Genomic DNA, 20,199 nt, shown 5'->3' on the forward strand with positions numbered 1-20,199 from the left:
CTTTTGTTTTTGCAGCACAGGCAGGTGAAGTGACTTCCTCAGGGTCACACAGTGGTGTCAGTACCAGGATTTGAACTGACAAGCTCCGGGTTTGCTGAAATATTACTGAAGAAAGAAAAAAACGAAAACGGGCAAATAGGGCTATGCATACAAATGTCCATCCATCCATTATCCAACCTGCCATATCCTAAATACAGGAGCCAATAAGTAGATATGTATATATATATATATATATATATATATATATATGTGAATGTATGTATGTATATATCTATGTCTATATATATATATATATGTAGATATGTAAATTTGTATATGTATATATATGTTTATGTGGATGTGTATATACGTATGTATATGTAGATATGTGTATATGTAGATATGTATATATATGTATATGTATATATATGTTTATGTGTGTGTGTGTGCATATTATATATATTAAAGACAGCAACACTCATAACAATGACAACACAATTACATTGACAATCATGTTACGTTATTTTTAAAATGTTTCCTTTTCTTTTTCATAACCTCTTTAACACACTACTTCTCCGCTGCGAAGCGCGGGTATTTTGCTATTTATCTATATATATAAAGGAGAGTTGGGATCCGAGAGACTGTTTGTGTGTTTGTGGAGGGATGGAGAGTTAAGGAGGGTGTTGGAGTCACGTGATCATCTCCCCTCCCATTCACCTCATTTCATTCACTTCATTTCGCTCGAGCTGAGCTCCGCAGCTGGCGTGGTCTTGCTGTTCTTGATTTGCTTTTCACATGGCCAAGTATACGTTGCATGCTCAAGAGTAAGCTCAGCGCACAACTTGGTCATATTACAACTGGAGGGGCGAACTGACAACATGGTATACAAAGAGATCCTTAACAAATAATTATTGGTATAATTTCCCTCAGTTTATTATATAAAATTTTAAAGCAGTACTTCGCCGCTGCGAAGCGCGGGTATTTTGCTCTATATATATGTGTGTGAATGTATGTATGTATATATGTATGTCTATATTTATATATATATATATATATATATATGTGTAGATATGTAAATTTGTATATGTGTATGTATGTATGTATATATATATAATGTATATATATGTATATATGTATATGTGGATGTGTATATGTATATATGTGTATATGTAGATATGTATATATATGTATATATGTTTATGTATATATATGGTTACATAACCTCTTTAACACACTACTTCTCCGCTGCAAAGCGCGGGTATTTTGCTATATATATATATATATATAAAGACAGCAACACTTATAACAATGACAACACAATTACATTGACAATCATGTTACGTTATTTTTAAAATGTTTCCTTTTTTTTCCATAACGTCTTTAACACACTACTTCTCCGCTGCGAAGCGCGGGTATTTTGCTAGTAGTCTATAATACTTTGATTAAAGCTGCTGAGTAGCTGTGCATACTGCATCTCTGTTTGTTAATTATTTGTTACTCTTTATTCTGTTTCTCTTCTTGACATACTGCCGTGTAAACTGGGCACCACTATTATATTAGCAAACTGTTGTCCCTGTCCAGTAAATGACACCAGCTATACAAAGAGTCTTGGAATCTCCTTACTACATACCAATCAAGGAAGACCAAGAAGGGGTAGGTGGCCTAGATCACCAAAAGTGTGACTTTGTGTGCTTTAACTAACTCTGGATCACCCAGAGATTTATTTTCTCTCCTCCATTGTCAACTGCCCACATTTTAAATCTAATATTAACTGGTTGTCTTGAATTGTTATATATTGTCACGCTTGGGTCACAGATATGCACAGAAACACAGACGATGGTAGAGACAGGAACTTTGTTCAAATACTGCAAACAAGCATGTCTCTTTTTCAAAAGTTTAAACGTGCTCCTTGACAAGACGGAGATGACAAATCCGTCTCACAATTAAAAGAATGCAAACATATCTTCCTCTTCAAAAAGGTGTGCGCCAGGAGCCGGGAAGGTCTGAGAGAGAGAAAAGCAAACAAAACAATCCGAATCTGAGAGGTGCTGTTTGGACTTTTAAGTCTGCGAAGTACCGCGCGGATCACGCGATAGATCAGCCGCAAGTAAGTCCAGCAGCAAGGGAGCAATGTGAAGGTGGTCTTTCGGCATCTTTTTTTTTTTTAACCTGTAGGGGTGCCATCAGCCCTCCAGCTCACAATATTAATCAAATAGAAATTGCCATTTTATTGAATATTCCTTTATGTAAAGAATATAGGAGTTCTTTATTTCTGTCTTTACATTTTTGATAAAAAACATGGGCATCCTGCATTATATGAAGCATGCTAAACAAAGGGAAGGGAAAATAAATTAATTAGCAGCATCAACCACTAATCAACATTAGCTCTGTGCCAAAACATAAATGAAGTATTTTGTTTCTTTTTCCACAAAAGCAAAACTCTCTTACTAATCAAAAACTTTTGCAATGAATTTTATTTATTTATTCTGTTACTTAGGCCAGTTAAGCAACTTATTAAAAAGATGCCTGCCCCAAGCATAAAAACTCACCAAAACTGAAGAAAAATAAAAGTTTGAAGCATTCAGAATCTACTGTGTCTTTGTAGCTTAGGGTATAGAAGGACCAAGGAATACAATTTTGGATTAAATTAATCCATGTCTTACCATAAACCTTCCAATGCTTAAATCTTAAACTTTCTTTTTAAACTACAACTTGCAAAATTGGGAGGACTCTGCCAACACTTAATTTATTAATGAAAAATGTACTCTAAAGGTACTTGTACTCCAACGCTGAAGGTGCCAGCATACTGTATTTTTTCTGTATTGGTCATATTTTTATCAGTCTTTCATGAACTTTAAATTATTACTCTGTCAAAGAAGCTCAAGTATTCATCATCAAACATGACAATTAATTCAAGTAATTGGGTGGTTCTGAAGAATCAATCTCTTTGATTTGTAACACTGTTAGGAACTTTTGGCACATTATTTTTTTTTAACTTATTGGCATTTTTTTTTTAATTAGTTGAAATTATCCTGATGGCATTTGTTATTTGTTCATTAGGAGCTAGTCAATGTATGGCTATCCTTAAACCATCTTTATATACTAAGGAAAGTGAAGAAAGACTTTGTGAATGGACCATCAAGCACTGAGTGTAGCTGATTTATTAGGCTAGAATTAGCTTCTTTGTACATTACCTGCTGTTTACTTAGTTTGTCTCTTATCTTTGCTAACAATGGGGTAACAGACAAACAAGCCATTGAATAACATGTAGGGCTGGCTTTTCACACGCAATTTTGCTGTAGCTCCTTGTAAAACTGCTACTTTTGAAAATCTTCAGTCTGTTAAAGCAATATTTAAATCAGTTCTTAATTTGTTAATTTGCTACTGTATATTTATTTCAATTTTTTAAAAATGAATTAACAGAAGTATCAATTGGCATATCACTATACTATACTGTATAGTACTTCAATATGGTATTGATCTGGAATGTAATACATTTATACATACTCCACAGTGTGTTTTTATTTGGTAAGGGTTAGAGTCAATCTTGAGTTGTGCATATTTTTTATTAATGTAACATTTTCTGAAGTGAAATTATTATGTAACTGAAATTGTGTCTGTACTCCTGTAAATGAAAAAAAAGTTTAGCAGAAAATCCTTTTTCAGAGCTGTGACATTTGCTGTTTTAAGATTTATTTTATGCACTTCCAATAATACACTACATGTTGTTTCATTGGAGAAATTTTCCTCATGCTTCAAAGCACTACAAGTCACATGAATGTCCGGAAAATATGGAACCTTTCAAATGCCTAAGCATATTTTTTGTATGTACAGTACATATTGAGCAACTATTTTCATCACCATTCTAAAGGGATGTATGCCTAGTCTAGGGATGGATCCTATGTTAGATCCTAATGCGGTGCGGCTGATATAGGCACTGGCTCCCAGTGACCCAGAACTGGATAGTTGGAAAATGGATACAGGGTTGGACGAATGCAAAGCACTTGTTTCGATACTGTGGCTATGAATGGAACTTTAGTAAAGAGCTTATAATCTCACCATCATTTAAACTCACACTACAAGATAAAATGATTGCAACTGACAGTTGAACGGTCAAATCATTACTCTCTCAAAGCATGCAAAGATTGTGCATTTTTATTTCTCAACTAATTCCATGATATGATAAAAGTGCCAATAATGAAAGAATTCATTTTCCTTGAAAGTGCAATTGGGTTTACCTGCTTCATTAACTTAAATCATGCAGAATGTTAAAATAATAGATGTTATACTTGTAATCCCATGCTGAAATTCAAGCCCTAACATATCCAAATAAATCAATTTATTGCCATTTTTTCAATACTGATTATTATCAATGACCTGAATTAGTTTTATCAGGCTAAATATTATTTAGTGGATTCACCTTAGCTACAGAAATGTAGTGCTTCTATACTCCTTAGCCTCCCTGGGGAAAGCTTATGCCAGGGTAATGGAAAGGAGACTCCACCAGTCTCAAATTCAGGAGGAGTAATGTGGATTCTGTCCAAGCCATGGAACAGTGGACCTGCTCTTTAATTTAATGAGAATCCTGGAGGGGGCACTGGAGTACGCCCAATTGGTCTACATGTGTTTTGTGGACTTTGGGGCGGTGTATGACCATGTTCCTCGAGAGATTCTGTGAGAGGTGCTGGGAGAGCATGGGGTTTTGAATCACTTAATAAGGGCTATTCAGTCCCTGTACAAACACAGTGAGTGCTGTGTCTGAATACTAGAAAAATCATCAGCACCGTTCTCAGTGGGTTTGGGACTCTGACAGGGCTATGCTTTGTCTCCTGTCCTGTTTGTGATTTTCTTTATTTATGTATTTATTAATTTTTATTGTAATCATTCCATACAAATAGATCAATTTATAACCAAACAAAATTGAAGACAAATCAAACCCCACCCCTGAGAAGGAGAGCTAAGCCAAAGGAGAACTGCTTAGGGCTTTTTAATAAGGCAACAATAAATTAAAAAAAAGGGAGAAATAAATATATAGGTAAATAAGAGATGGAGAAGGGAATTAAATGCGGTAATAGTTATTTCTCTTATTCTAAAATAATATTGATTAGATCCTGCCAGGTTTTGAAAAAATTTTGTACAGATCCTCTAACTGAGAATTAGATTTTTTCCAATTTCAAATAATATAAAACATCGGTTTCCCACTGACTTATCAGAGGAGAGTTAGGATTCTTCCAATTTAACAGAATAAGTCTGCGTGCCAAAAGTGTAGTGAATGCAATCACCGTTTGCTTGTAATTCTCCACTTCAAGTTCATCTGGAAGAACACCGAACACAGCTGTTAATGGGTTTGGAGGAATTGAGATTTTTGTGATTTTCATGGACAGGATATGAAGACATGGCAGGGGAAAAGGAGGGTCTCCAGTTTGGTGACCTTAAAACTTGCTCGCACTGCTTTTTGCAGACAATGTGGCCCTATTGGCTTCTTTGGGCTGTGAACTCCAGCACAGTTTGAGACCGAGTGTGAAACGCCAGGGATGAGGATCAGCACCTCCAAATCTCAGGAAATGGTCCTCAGTAGGAAAAAGTTGGAGTATCCTCTCCAAGTGGGAGGTGTGTTACTGCCTCAAGTGGAGAAGTTCAAGTATTTCTGGGCCTTGTTCATTTGTGAGGGGAAAAAGGGAAGGTGAGATCGATAGATTTATTGGGGTGACATGCACTTATATGCAGTTGCTATAACAATTCATAGTGGTGGAGAAGGAGGTGTCGCTATAACAATTCATAGTGGCGGAGAAGGAGGTGAGACAGAAGGCACACCTCTTGATAATCCAGTAAATCTACCTCCCTACCGTCACCTATGGTCAAGAGCTTTGTGTAATGACAGAAAGGACAAGATTGAGGGAACAGGTGGCCAAAATGAGCTTTCAACATAGGGTGGCTAGGCTCTCTAGGGTGAGATGCACATGCTTCAGGAAGAGACTAGAAATAGAGCTACTGACCCTTCACATCAAGATGAGCCATTTTGAGATGGTTTGATGCTTCCCTGTGGAGGTTTTATGGGCACATTTTATGGGTGGAGACCCGAGAGAAGACCCAGTGCTCCCTGGGAGGAATATATCTCCCAGAGGGCATGGGAATGCCTTGGGATTCTTCAGCATGAGTTGACAACTGTGGCTGGGGAAAGAGACCTGTGGACCTCATTGCTAAGACTGTTGCCCCTTCGTCTGGGTCTTAGACAAGCAGGGGAAAAGGAGTGATTGGAAAAGAATTAACTTTATTCCCAGTTGTTATTCAGTGACCAACTTAAATGCCACTATTTAAGCATTCAGTCAACTAGTCAAGCATTACTGACTCATTACTTAAATAAATGGATGCCACAATGGAACAAATGAAGCCTGAAAAAACAAGAAAAAATAAATGGCATCTTTATACAATGCACCAGGACTCTGCAAAATTCATATATTAAGATCAACAACTGTATATGACTAATATTTTCTCTTTCCAGAAGGCAGATTATTTTTAACTTCATAATATAATGAAATTTTGGTTAAAACAAAAAATAAAAGCAGCTTTAAAATTGCATTAAAGAATGTATACTTTTCATAGTCGGTTTTTGTTTTTAATTTTTTTTCTCTCCACGTAATAAAAATCAAATCACAACTACATATCTTTCATTTTATTGCTGTAACTGCTTTGCCTCATACTGTTAAAGACCCACACACACCACTTACATAACACACTGTTCAAAGTGATTGTTTTAATTGTAAAAAGTACGTCTTTTGAGCACATTGTATAAGAATGTCTAGACTTACTGTAAATTAGGTTATTGTTAAGAAATATTCACAGAATCCATCAGATTCAAAGAGAGACTCATACACTGAACAGGCTTATAACACATAATAGCAGAAGTCAGTGATGCAACATTTAATAGCTTTACAGCATAATAACTGGCATTTAGTACTTTAACAGCTTTACTGTTACTGTATATACAATGCTTATCTTTGTAAGTGTGTTACAGAAAAGACACAATAAAATAGTGTCATTTACATATATTGTAAGCAACGGTATAAACATTAGTCTAAACAGGGCTATTTACACTCTAACTAATATTCAGTAGAAAAGAGCTTGCACCAAAAATGAACAGTCAATATTCTTAAAAATACAGGGACAACCCAAAAGATGCAACATTTCACTTTATACTGTATGTATAATTGAGCTAAAAAACAGTAAAGTAAAAAAAAAAAAAAAAAAAAAAAAAAACAACACCAAAAAACATGTCTTTGAGGAAGATTTTGCATGAGAACCTTAATTTCCATCCATACAAAATGAAAGTAGTGCAGGACCTCACTGAGAGACATGGGAGAATTGTTTTCCGATTTGGGATATCACCGTTAGGAGGAATGCTGAAGTGCGTTCAAAAGGCACGTTGAGTAGTGATAATGGATTTGTTGATTTTGAATAATGCTTCGACAGTGAAAAGCAGAATGCGCACCTGACCAAGGCATGTTGCCGACTGAAAGCTACAGGGACCCCCACACCCCAATCCACTTGGCTGCCTCTACCTCATGCAATGACCTTGAGAAATTTGAACTTCATTTTGGCTCACCCTGAATTACAGCAGGCAAGTTTGAGGACATTTTTTTTCCTTCAGTTTATACAGAACTTATAATCAAATGGTGATTGTAATTAATTTATTTTATAAGCAAACAAATAATTTCATTCTGCATTTGAAATTCAAATTTACCATGAATAAACAAGGCACTATTTAATAGCTATGATCTGAATTTATGGAATTATATCATAGGAAAACCCCATCTAATGAAATGCAAGTTGATAAATTAATCTGCCTCTGTAACATTAGAAAAGTAACTAAAATACTTAGTGTTGTAGTTACAGTAACTATAAGGAATGTTTTGATGAGTCTGGAAAGAAATATGTACAGTACCTCAAATGTTTCTATTCATGATACAGTATTTAAATAATTTACACAAGGATCTCTATGTGAAGAACTATTTCAAAACATGTGTGCAAAATACTATTAAACATTAACCTGCTACTCTTGAAGAAATGTAGCTATACATTGTTAGTTTTTTTAAATCTATGTAGCACATTATTTTTGTAATCTGAAGATTTTTCCCCCTGATTATTCCCTTTAACTACTGGTATAATACTAAACTCCCTATGTATAAAAACTTCAGTAAAATAAGGATTAAGTCTATTTGAAATTTATTTACCTTCATACATGTTTCAATTCATCAAAACATTTTGGCATGTACATAACTATTAATTTACAGTAAAATGCTGTAGCCTTTAGCCTTATTAGCAATATTTCCTGTCTGCATTTTGGCATTTACAGTGTCCTTTTAACTGTTGATAATTATGTAATGATATGACAGTCAAAACGGGTTTATTTTTTTTTTTAATAAAGCAGTCTTTTTTCCATAAATGTTTCTTTATATCATATTTTTTTATCTTTATTGTCCTTATGAAAAGGCTGAGACACAGTCACCTGCAAACACTGCTGTGTAGTCAACCACATATTATCATTCAATCCCAAACCTAAAGTCTGAAAAGGTTAGAAAGACATTTTTTTTAAACTTGGGGCACTGTCAGCAAACATGCTTCGAAGGCAGGTTCAGTTATATAGAAATGGATATTCTCTTTCGTAAATGCAGACAAATGTTCATTTCTGTGTTTAGAAAGTGATACCTGAGTAAAGATTTGTGCAAGCAGCAAGACGTGAAAAGCACTACAACCTGAATAATTCTCAATGGAGTAATGGATGGCTTTACTGTATATAACAAGTCAAAAGGTTAAAGCAATCTAGAAGAAGAGACCAAGTAACAGAACTTTCAGGCAAGAGTGTTTGTAAGCCAAGGAGAGTTACATCTATTTGTAAATCAACCAAAATTTGCTTTAAATGCTTTAAAACTATGACTGGTTGAAATTATGTCTGTGTGAATGTGCCTTGAAAGAAACTAGCATTCCATCTGGGGTTGCTTTCCACCTTGCACTTTTCTTCGTTTTCCTAGAAGGAGCCCAAAATAGCTACATAAAAAAAAACACTACTGTATAAAACGTGTGAATTTCCCCTTGGGATTAATAAAGTATCTATCTGTCTATCTATCTAAAAACCCATAGGAAACTTAACATTTTATCCCTAATTAAGATAAGATATGATGCTTTTCACTAAAAGAACTAGTAGTTAGTTAAAGCTGTCCTCTAATATTAAGTACTTATGCACGAATTGTCCCACTTGTATTTTTTTACCTCCAGAAAGTATTAGTTCAATTGTGTGACAAATGTGCAGGAAGCCACCGTTTTTTATGCATTAGACTTTCAACAGAGTAAAGTACATTTTTTAATATCCAGAATCTTTTTCTACTGTATAGATGAGGGGGAGAGAGAGGGGGAGAATGGGCAAGCAAGTGTGCAAAATGAGTCATACATTTCTTCTAATAAAAAAAAATGTAAAAATAAATTAATAAGAATTAATTTTTACTAACTAGTAAGAAAAAAGAAAACAACAAACCTGCCCAGAGACCAAAGTCGTATGTGAAAAACTGACTTTATTGGGTTCTGTTCCATTCAAGTAGTACACCAGAAGGTGTTGCTGTGCAGACAATAAAGTGGCAAGAATGTTCCCAAACTTAGAACAGGCGACTTAAAACAGTTTTTCTTAAACCTGAAGTCTTTTCACAGTGACAACTTTTACAGGTGTAGTAGCCTACATTGTTTATGCTGCACTTTTTACAAAAAGTACTAAACTTGTTCCTACAATCAAAAAGGAAAATTGAGCTAATGGACAGCAAGACTTAAGCCAATATAACTGAGTCTTGCTTTCAGGCAGTCCAATGACACTTCCTTTAAGATACTGTATGTACATTTTGTGAAGATGTCTGTAGTATGTCAGTCCCCAAAAAATAATAAAGTTCACTGAAGCCAACAATCTTACACTAACTGCATAATCCTCCCAAAGGTTGGATGATTTTTCAGCATATTGTTTTTTATCTTTTAAAAGCACAGCCATTGCTTCAATTAAATACTGAGAAATTTGAGAAGGCAGACTAAACCTTAAACACTGAATCCACCTCATACCACTTTAAACACTGAACAATATCTTCAAAAAACATTTGCCAACTTTACCTCATTACACCAAAAGGATTACAGCAAAAACATCTTGTCAGAAAGTCAACAGTAAGTGAAGCTTTTTCAATATCAGACAGGAGTGCCACAGGAATAAGGCTCTGTCTTCCCTGTCCCTCACCTTTGCAACCACGAATTAGACAAGCCATCAGACAACCTGTACACTTATTGTAGTGAATGAAGATAAAGTGTAGGTTGGCCTCAACACTGACATGAAGAAAACGTTTACAAAGAAGATAAGAGATCTGCTCTGAAATGAAACTCAATGAAATGGTTATTTCCTTCAGAAAGAAACAAATTCCTATCGTCATTAATAATGTCTCCATAGACAGTTAACAAGTACACATTCAACAGCACCATTGCTAAATTTAATTGTCCTGCAACTCCAGTGCTGATTACCCTTATGCAAAGGCTGAACAATCATAACCCTACATTATAAAGTATTAGTTCCAAGTGTGTTTACCGTCTATATTTAAGGCAAAGGTAAACTTAATTTTCCACCAAAGGCAAATGAATCTGGTCACATACATTATAAATAAATATATTGGAAAATAAAAATTTGAGAAATGTAAAATAAGTGACAGAAAAAGTACTTATACAGGTGCTGGTCATATAATTAGAATATCATGACAAAGTTGATTTATTTCAGTAATTCCATTCAAAAAGTGAAACTTGTATATTAGATTCATTCATTACACACAGACTGATGTATTTCAAATGTTTATTTCTTTTAATGTTGATGATTATAACTGACAACTAATGAAAGTCCCAAATTCGGTATCTCGGAAAATTAGAATATCAATTAAGACCAATGCAAAAAAAGGATTTTTAGAAATGTTGGCCAACTGAAAGGTATGAACATGAAAAGTATGAGCACGTACAGCACTCAATATTTAGTTGGGGCTCCTTTGACCTGGATTACTGCAGCAATGCGGCATGGCATGGAGTTGATCAGTCTGTGGCACTGCTCAGGTGTTATGAGAGCCCATGTTGCTCTGATAGTAGCCTTCAGCTCTTCTGAATTGTTGGGTCGGCGTATTGCATCTTCCTCTTCACAATACCCCATAGATTTTCTATGGGGTTAAGGTCAGGTGAGTTTGCTGGCCAATCAAGAACAGGGATACCATGGTCCTTAAACCAGGTACTGGTAGCTTTGGCACTGTGTGCAGGTGCCAGGTCCTGTTGGAAAATGAAATCTGCATCTCCATAAAGTTCGTCAGCAGCAGGAAGCATGAAGTGCTCTAAAACTTCCTGGTAGACGGCTGCATTGACCTTGGACCTCAGAAAACACAATGGACGAACACCAGCAGATGACATGGCACCCCAAACCATCACTGACTGTGGAACCTTTACACTGGACCCTCACGCAACATGGATTCTGTGCCTCTCCTCTCTTCCTCCAGACTCTGGGACCTTGATTTCCAAAGGAAATGCAAAATTTACTTTCATCAGAAAGCAGCAGTCCAGTCCTTTTTGTCTTTAGCCCAGGCGAGACGCTTCTGACGCTGTCTCTTGTTCAAGAGTGGCTTAACACAAGGAATGCGACAGCTGAAACCCATGTCTTGCATACGTCTGTTCGTGGTGGTTCTTGAAGCACTGACTCCAGCTGCAGTCCACTCTTTGTGAATCTCCCCCACATTTTTGAATGGGTTTTGTTTCACAATCCTCTCCAGGGTGCGGTTATCCCTATTGCTTGTACACTTTTTTCTACCACATCTTGTCCTTCCCTTCGCCTCTCTATTAATGTGCTTGGACACAGAGCTCTGTGAACAGCCAGCCTCTTTAGCAATGACCTTTTGTTTCTTGCCCTCCTTGTGCAAGGTGTCAATGGTCGTCTTTTGGACAACTGTCAAGTCAGCTGTCTTCCCCATGATTGTGTAGCCTACAGAACTAGACAGAGACCATTTAAAGGCTTTTGCAGGTGTTTTGAGTTAATTAGCTGATTAGAGTGTGGCACCAGGTGTCTTCAATATTGAACCTTTTCACAATATTCTAATTTTCCGAGATGCTGAATTTGGGACTTTCATTAGTTGTCAGTTATAATCATCAACATTAAAAGAAATAAACATTTAAAATACATCAGTCTGTGTGTAATGAATGAATCTAATATACAAGTTTCACTTTTTGAATGGAATTACTGAAATAAATCAACTTTGTCAAGATATTCTAATTTTATGACCAGCACCTATATATGTTTGGAAATTTTAGTTCACATATTGTGATATTTGTACAGTTAAGAGGTTATGGATTTTATGTAGGACTATGGAAATCCTTTTACAGTCCAAAGAAGGAACAAAAAAACATCACAAGAAGAAGGGAGAAAATTGGTATTAAATTATTTAAAGGCATACCTAATGTGCAAAAATAAATAAATATATAAATTAAACATTCCACATGGTTCAAACTGGATGCTTAATCATGCATCAAATAGAGTGTGTCTGGATTATTTTACACACCCAGAAGATTTCAGAACAATGGAAACTGATCTTCTTTTCTTTGCCTTCACAAACCCTTGATTATAAACATTATTACATAGTGTTAATGTTCAGATGATGCTGTGTTGTTTTCTTGTGTCTCTATTGGATCGATATGTACATTTTTGTTAATCTGTAAAGGATTTTTTTATACAAATAATGTAAAATAATAACAAAGAAAAAAAGCATTGAAAATAACTCTGGGATTTTATATGTAAACCTGTTTAAAACCTGGAATACTCTCTTTTATTGATCAATTAGGTCTGTAGTGTCATGTACACCTTTTTAATTTAGAATAACCTTTGGACATAAGCTTTACAAACATCAAAGTATAAAACAAGACAAATCAGGCAGTTGTCAAGGCAACTGTGTAAGTGTAACATCAATGGTGTTACTTTGAGAAAAGAACAAATGTGGTACAGTTGCGGATTAATTGAACAATGCATCCGATACTACCTAAATACATGAACAACAAACAATACTTATATTAAAAAAACAAGCCATAAAAAATTATGAAAACGGCAGGTGAACTATCACTATAATAAATGCCACCATCTTAAGCAAATATTCAGCCAGTAGGCTGCAGGCCTCATTTATGTTTAATGAAGAATGTATTTCAGCATTTGCCTTGCAACATTCTTGTACATAGTAAAAAGGTTACTTAATAATTCTTCACTCCTGTGAAATACAATTTGGCTTGCTGGGCTGAACAGCACGAATAACTGCTTAGACTTCGAACTCTTTAAAGCATTTTAAGATCTGATACGAAAACACAGCTTGATATGGCTTAAAATATGAAATGTCTCTTTTCCAAAAAGCCCAACTTAAATGCACACACATAATAAATTAAGCTTCAAACTGATCAGCAACTTGCATCAAAGTAAACAGAAAGTGACCTTGATATTTTTTTTACGATTTAACTTCCAGAATCACTATGCAGTAAAAATTCTAGGTTTATTACATTTATTCTAGGTAACAGTTTATTTATTAAACTCAATAACATTAACATTCATTCAGTAAATATTGTAATATGTTTTGAAAGAAAAAAAGTAAAACTAATAACTGCTCAATAAATATTAATCAATCACAATTTTACAACTTGTATATCTGATGTGTTAGATGTATCAAATATCTTTTTAATACCAGGACTACACCACGTTTCTGAGAAAGTCAGTTGCTTTGTGGTGGTATCTGTTTTCTGAATGTGTTGCATAGCTTTCTCAAAGTTATTGATTAAGCAGAACTAGCAACATTATCTCAGATTAAAGGTGAATTATGTACTCAAGAAAATTACAGGAAATTAATGGGACGTGGGTAGTTACATTTGTGGCATGTAGCTGTAGCGGGACTCTAGGGTTTTGTTATTCCTGTTTGTCTAATACAGTACTTTGTATTCACTCAGTAATTCTCCCTTGCTTGAGTTCTACCTGATTTAGTAAATCTGTTATTTAAAATAAATATTCTTCCTTATCAATTCTGGGATGGAGCAATCCCTACTACTATATACACATAAACTGGAAATACTCCACTGCAACAACAACAAAAATAAACAGAAGACACTACATACTGTATCTTATGGGTTTAAATCAGCAGGTAAGTCAAAAAGTGATGAAAAAAAAACATACATTCGAATTTACCCATATCCACCTAACCCTTTATCTATTGTTAATTTACCACTATTTAGTTAGGACATACATGTTGTGAAGAGGAAAAAATTATTTAAACTTGGGTTGCACACGATGCATCATTTCAGCATTACAATTTTCTCTAAATCTTAATTGAGATAAATATTTTCATTTCCATAATACACATAATCATTTTTTTTCTCATTACTTGTACTTAACAATTAAGATTTACTTTTCCAGAAAACCTCACCACAGCTTCACTACTACACAACAGTGAAATGTTATTTTAATTGAAAATGGAGGAGAAATTAAAAAATAAGCACGGATGAAATGCCAGATGGAGCAGCAGTGAACATTGTGGGTTCATAGTGTAGTGGACGGCCGGGTCGACGACCCTTCTGTTCATGTTCCAGGGAAGCCACCAGAGACTCCTCAGTACATTCCCCCGGGACACTTGGAACCCTCAACTGAGCAGGTGAACGGGCAGGAGTTTCCTGCCTGCTTCCACTCCCACAAAGGTCGAGCAGAAGGGAGTCGAGTGTGCTACAACTGCGGCAACTGTGACCACATCTGACGGTGTTGTCCTGTGAGGACGTCCAAGTGGCAGCGACGTCGGGGCAACACCCCCATACCATTTGCTTTTATTTCCACAGGGCAGAACCGTAATGCTGAGGACACCGACTCCCCATTATGGAGAAGACCAGCCCTTGCGGGACGGGCCGCTGAGTCCCACGAGACTCATCTGGAAGAGGGGCGATGTAATGGACCGCCGGGTCCCCTGCCCGGCAGGGAATCCCCTTCTGCTTATGTTCCGGGGGAGCAGCCATGGACTCCTCAGTACTGTGATGATGCGGGTTCAGCTCCATGCTCCCCTCGTTGGTCTGGGAGCCCTTGAACCCGACACCATCGGTAATGTCATCGATGAGCTAGACAGTGCGGCAATAACAATGAGCAAGGGGATGGTGTAACAAAGTGCTTTTATTAAAAGACAAATCAATGTTCAAACAAAGTGCAGTAGTGCATTCAAATGTCTTCGTTAAATAAATCAAAAGTCAATAAATAATCCATATAAGAAATGTGGAGGTTAAAAACCAATAAATAGAAAAATCCTCTAAAAACAATGAGGTAAAATGTCACAGGAAGCAATCCTTTAAAAACACTAAGCCCAGCGTCTTCTGTTACCCTGGCGGCTCCCCTGCTACTCCCGTCAGGGCTACTCAACAGGAGAGTTCCCTACCTGCAGGAACAGCTGCCTTTCATTCAGGTCCGGTAGCCCTCCGATCCTTGGCTACGTCGGGCTCCCAACCGGACCGAGACTTTGGTCAATTCACCAGCGGCCAAGGCACTCACGTTGAGGCTAAACCAGTCCAAAGCCTCCTCGACTCCGCTCCTATCAACTGCCAAGTCGATTCCTCCACTGGTCACTCGAACTCCTAAATCGCTCAGCTGGAGCGACTGCTTTCTCAACCCCACTGAGTGTTGGCCAAAACACTCCCCTCTTGGGCTCTCTTCCCAGCTACCTGCTTTCTCCCATGCGAGCCTGCTCTTGCTCGCCCATTCGCTCGAACCGGCACACTCTCTCTCTTGCTTGCTTCCTGCTTTCTTCCGCCACCTCCCGTTCTCTTTCCTTTCTTTTCCTCCTCCTCTTTTTCTTCCTTTCCTAACCGGCTCACGCTTCCCTTTATGCCGAGGGACATAGCAGCTGCAGCCCATTAGCCACAGGAACAATCACGGATGTGGGCAGTCTCTCACCTGTGCACTTAGGTGAGAAACGCCCACACCGCAGATCGCCCTGCGGCTCGCTACAGCCACCAAGCCCCCTTGCTAAGCCGCGAGCGCTGTGATTATTTATTTTAAACAAACTGGCCTTTTCTAAAGGAGCTGTGGACCCATAACACCACAAGTACCTCCCCTGGGATGCTTGGTGGCAGCCTCCCTGGTTGATGATGCCTCAGTTTCCCGCAGGGTTTCATGGGAGATAGAGTTCTCCCCAACCCTGTGGGGACCTGGGATGGCCGCCAGGGGACGAGGCAGAGATCGTTAAGCCCAGCTGGGCATATTTTACTCACACAGAGAATGTTTTAACATTACTGCCAGTGGACAAATTCTATCTTTTAGCTGCAGAGTTACTGTCAGTGATGTACTGTGTGGTGGACATGCCCCTGTAATGGAAGGACCTGGGTAGAGGGCTTTTTCAGGGCAATGCCTCCCCCGGAAAATGCCTGTCTGAAAAGATGAGCTGCAGATTTCTTTCACATGCAGTAAGACACAATGTGAAACAAACTTTAAATCAGTTAAAATCATTAAGTCACTTGTTTGCCAGCAGATGTCTGTAAGGCAAAAAAACAAATTTGTGAATGAAATTACAAATGCTATAACAGCACATTGCTAAGGAAATGCGTACCACTTATATGGCGTAAAAGCAAAAATTTAAAAAGTTACTCAAACTGTCTTTGACCCAAGGTATATAATGCCAAGTCACATTTAGTTCACCAAACCAGCACTCCCACAAGAGTATGAATAATGCAGACCAAATGTCTACTCATATATTAACTCAATTGGATTTTTTGCATGTAGAACTAATCTGTGGTCTATTCACACGTCTGAGCCATATACTACAGTATATAACCACTATATTAACAAGAGCTGTCAACTAATAAACAAGGTCTTACAAACCTCATACCTCAGAGAGTAAACGCTATGTAAGGGGAAAGCAGTTATGTATTCCTTTCCAAAAACATATAGCCTCTGCACAAATACCACTTTAAACTTCGATGTGGTGAACGGTTCATATTCTTACATGAGCATTTTGAATGCTGCGTTTGAAAACAGCACTCCACTCGCACTCAACTTTTTTTTATGATTTCTTTATATCTATACATGTTTATTACAGTTGTGTTTCTATCTTGATGCTTATTATCTAGGTATTTATGAGTTTATAAAGGCAAGAGATAAGAAAAGAAATGCCACCAACGTTTATCAGAACCACAAGCCCTTTAACACTAGAATCCCTGAAGCCTACGAAAAACTCGTAATCCCGGGCCACCTTAAATTCCATCACACCTTTCCTTCAGCCTCTTTTGTTTTGCAAATGTGTCGATCAGCACAAGCAGCAAGCTGACTGCTATCCCTTCCCCCACAACCCCCGATGAAGCTGAAGTCAGTCATAAAATTCACAGAGCTCAAGTGTGTTTATCTTGGTGTGAGGTGCATGGAGTTGTATAGGGTAAATAATATATTGTTAATTGGAATACATACAACCCCAATTCCAATGAAGTTGGGACGTTGTGTAAAACGTAAATAAAAACAGAATACAATGATTTGCAAATCCTTTTCAACCTATATTCAATTGAATACACTACGAAGACAAGATATCGAATGTTCAAACTGATAAACTTGAATTTGATGCCTGCAACACGTTCCAAAAAAGCTGGGACAGGGGTAGCAAAAGACTGGGAAAGTTGAGGAATGTTCAAAAAACACCTGTTTTGAACATTCCACAGGTGAACAGGTTAATTGGAAACAGGTGTTTGTCATGATTGGGTATAAAAGGAGCATCCCCAAAGGGCTCAGTCGTTCACAAGCAAGGATGGGGCGAGGTTCACCACTCTGTGAACAACTGCATGGGCAAATAGTCCAGCAGTTTAAGAACAACGTTTCTCAATGTACAATTGCAAGGAATCTAGGGATTTCATCATCTACTGTCCATAATATCATCAAAAGATTCAGAGAATCTGGAGAAATCTCTGCACGTAAGCAGCAAGGCCGAATACCAACACTGGATGCCCGTGACCTTCGATCCCTCAGCCGGCACTGCATTAAAAACCAACATCATTCTGTAAAGGATATTACCACGTGGGCTCAGGAATACTTCAGAAAACCATTGTCAGTTAACACAGTTCATCGCTACATCTACAAGTGAAAGTTAAAACTCTACCATGCAAAAAAAGCCATATATCAACAACACCCAGAAACGCCGCCGGCTTCTCTGGGCCAGAGCTCATCTGAGATGGACTGATGCAAAGTGGAAAAGTGTGCTGTGGTCTGACGAGTCCACATTTCAAATTGCTTTTGGAAATCATGGACGTCGTGTCCACCGGGCCAAAGAGGAAAAGGACCATCTGGATTGTTATCAGCGCAAAGTTCAAAAGCCAGCATCTGTGATGGTATTGGGGTGTGTTAGTGCCCATGGCATGGGTAACTTGCACATCTTTGAAGGCACCATTAATGCTGAAAGGTTTTAGAGCAACATATGCTGCCATCCAAGCGACGTCTTTTTCAGGGACGTCCCTGCTTATTTCAGCAGGACAATGCGAAGCCACATTCTGCATGTGTTACAACAGCGTGGCTTCGTAGTAAAAGAGTGCGGGTACTAGACTGGCCTGCCTGCAGTCCAGACCTGTCTCCCATTGAAAATGTGTTGCGCATTATGAAGCGCAAAATACGACAACGGAGACCCCGGACTGTTGAGCAACTGAAGTTGTACATCAAGCAAGAATGGAAAAGTATTCCACCCACACAGCTTCAACAATTAGTGTCCTCAGTTCCCAAACGCTTATTGAGTGTTGTTAAAAGGAAAGGTGATATAACACAGTGGTAAACATGTCCCTGTCCCAGCTTTTTTGGAACGTGTTGCAGGCATCAAATTCAAAATGAGTGAAGATTTGCAAAACAACAATAAAGTTTATCAGTTTGAACATTCAATATCTTGTCTTTGTAGTGTATTCAATTGAATATAGGTTGAAAAGGATTTGCAAATCATTGTATTCTGTCTTTATTTATGTTTTACACAACGTCCCAACTTCATTGGAATTGGGGTTGCACATTTCATGTGTGTTCCTTGTCTACAATGATCTATGTAAATGTAGGATGACAGGAAATGCGAGGCAGGAATTCTTGAATACATAACTAAACAGAAATGTTTTTCATGATTTAGTAATAACTAGGGGCACGGTGGCACAGTGGGTAGCGCTGCTGCCTCGCAGTTGGGAGATCTGGGGACCTGGGTTCGCTTCCCGGGTCCTCCCTGCGTGGAGTTTGCATGTTCTCCCCGTGTCTGCGTGGGTGTCCTCCGGGCGCTCCGGTTTCCTCCTACAGTCCAAAGACATGCAGGTTAGGTGGATTGGCGATTCTAAATTGGCCCTAGTGTGTGCTTGGTGTGTGGGTGTGTTTGTGTGTGTCCTGCAGTGGGTTGGCACCCTGCCCGGGATTGGTTCCTGCCTTGTGCCCTGTGTTGGCTGGGATTGGCTCCGGCAGACCCCCGTGACCCTGTGTTTGGATTCAGCGGGTTGGATAATGGATGGATGGATGTAGTAATAACTAACTAAATGTAGACATGAAGTGTATAATGTGTGAAGACTGAAGTCCAAATATCAAAGTACAAGTATAACAAAAAAATGCACTTTTACTCAAGAATATAACTGTAGAAAAAGAAGTTGGCTTAGTGTACAAAGTAAATATGTCTACTTGGTTGGTGCAGCAGTAACAACTGCTCTCTCATAATCAATAGGTTGTGGGCTCAGATCTTGGGTTCTCCAACATTTACCATTTTGAGTAGTGAGCTGCTATTTTTATTACCATTAAATAATGAAAAATAATGAAAACATTCATTTGATATGAATCTGTAACAGATTTATGGTAAATTTATGGTACTTGAAAAAGTAAGCTTTTTTTTTTATTCAGTTTTATTCTCTCAGTCACCTTCATGCTGCCCCTGATCTGACACTGCTAATTTTCAAATAAAGACGTACTATAACAGAGGTGAACTCAGATGAGGAGGAGGGTTCTACATCGGAGAAAGAGAACAGAAGCTCTCCCTGCAAGAAACGTCCAATCACACATAAGAACGACGCAGCTACACTAGGCGTAAAGGAGAAAAATGGCACAGTTTCGATATATATATATATTCCTGTAACTAGTGAAAGGGCATTTGGCATAGCACTACACTACACTTAGTCTGCACTAAAAGTAGAACTAAT

The 20,199-nt window shown here is 37.7% G+C and overlaps 1 protein-coding gene across 10 annotated transcripts in view; it reads right to left on the minus strand.

Moving 5' to 3' along the window:
* Positions 1–20,199, minus strand: part of cadps2 (Ca++-dependent secretion activator 2) — an 874,989-nt gene that overhangs the window by 371,364 nt on the left and 483,426 nt on the right. The window lies entirely within an intron of this gene.

The sequence above is a fragment of the Erpetoichthys calabaricus genome, chromosome 1, assembly GCF_900747795.2.
Source record: "Erpetoichthys calabaricus chromosome 1, fErpCal1.3, whole genome shotgun sequence".
NCBI lineage: Eukaryota > Metazoa > Chordata > Cladistia > Polypteriformes > Polypteridae > Erpetoichthys > Erpetoichthys calabaricus.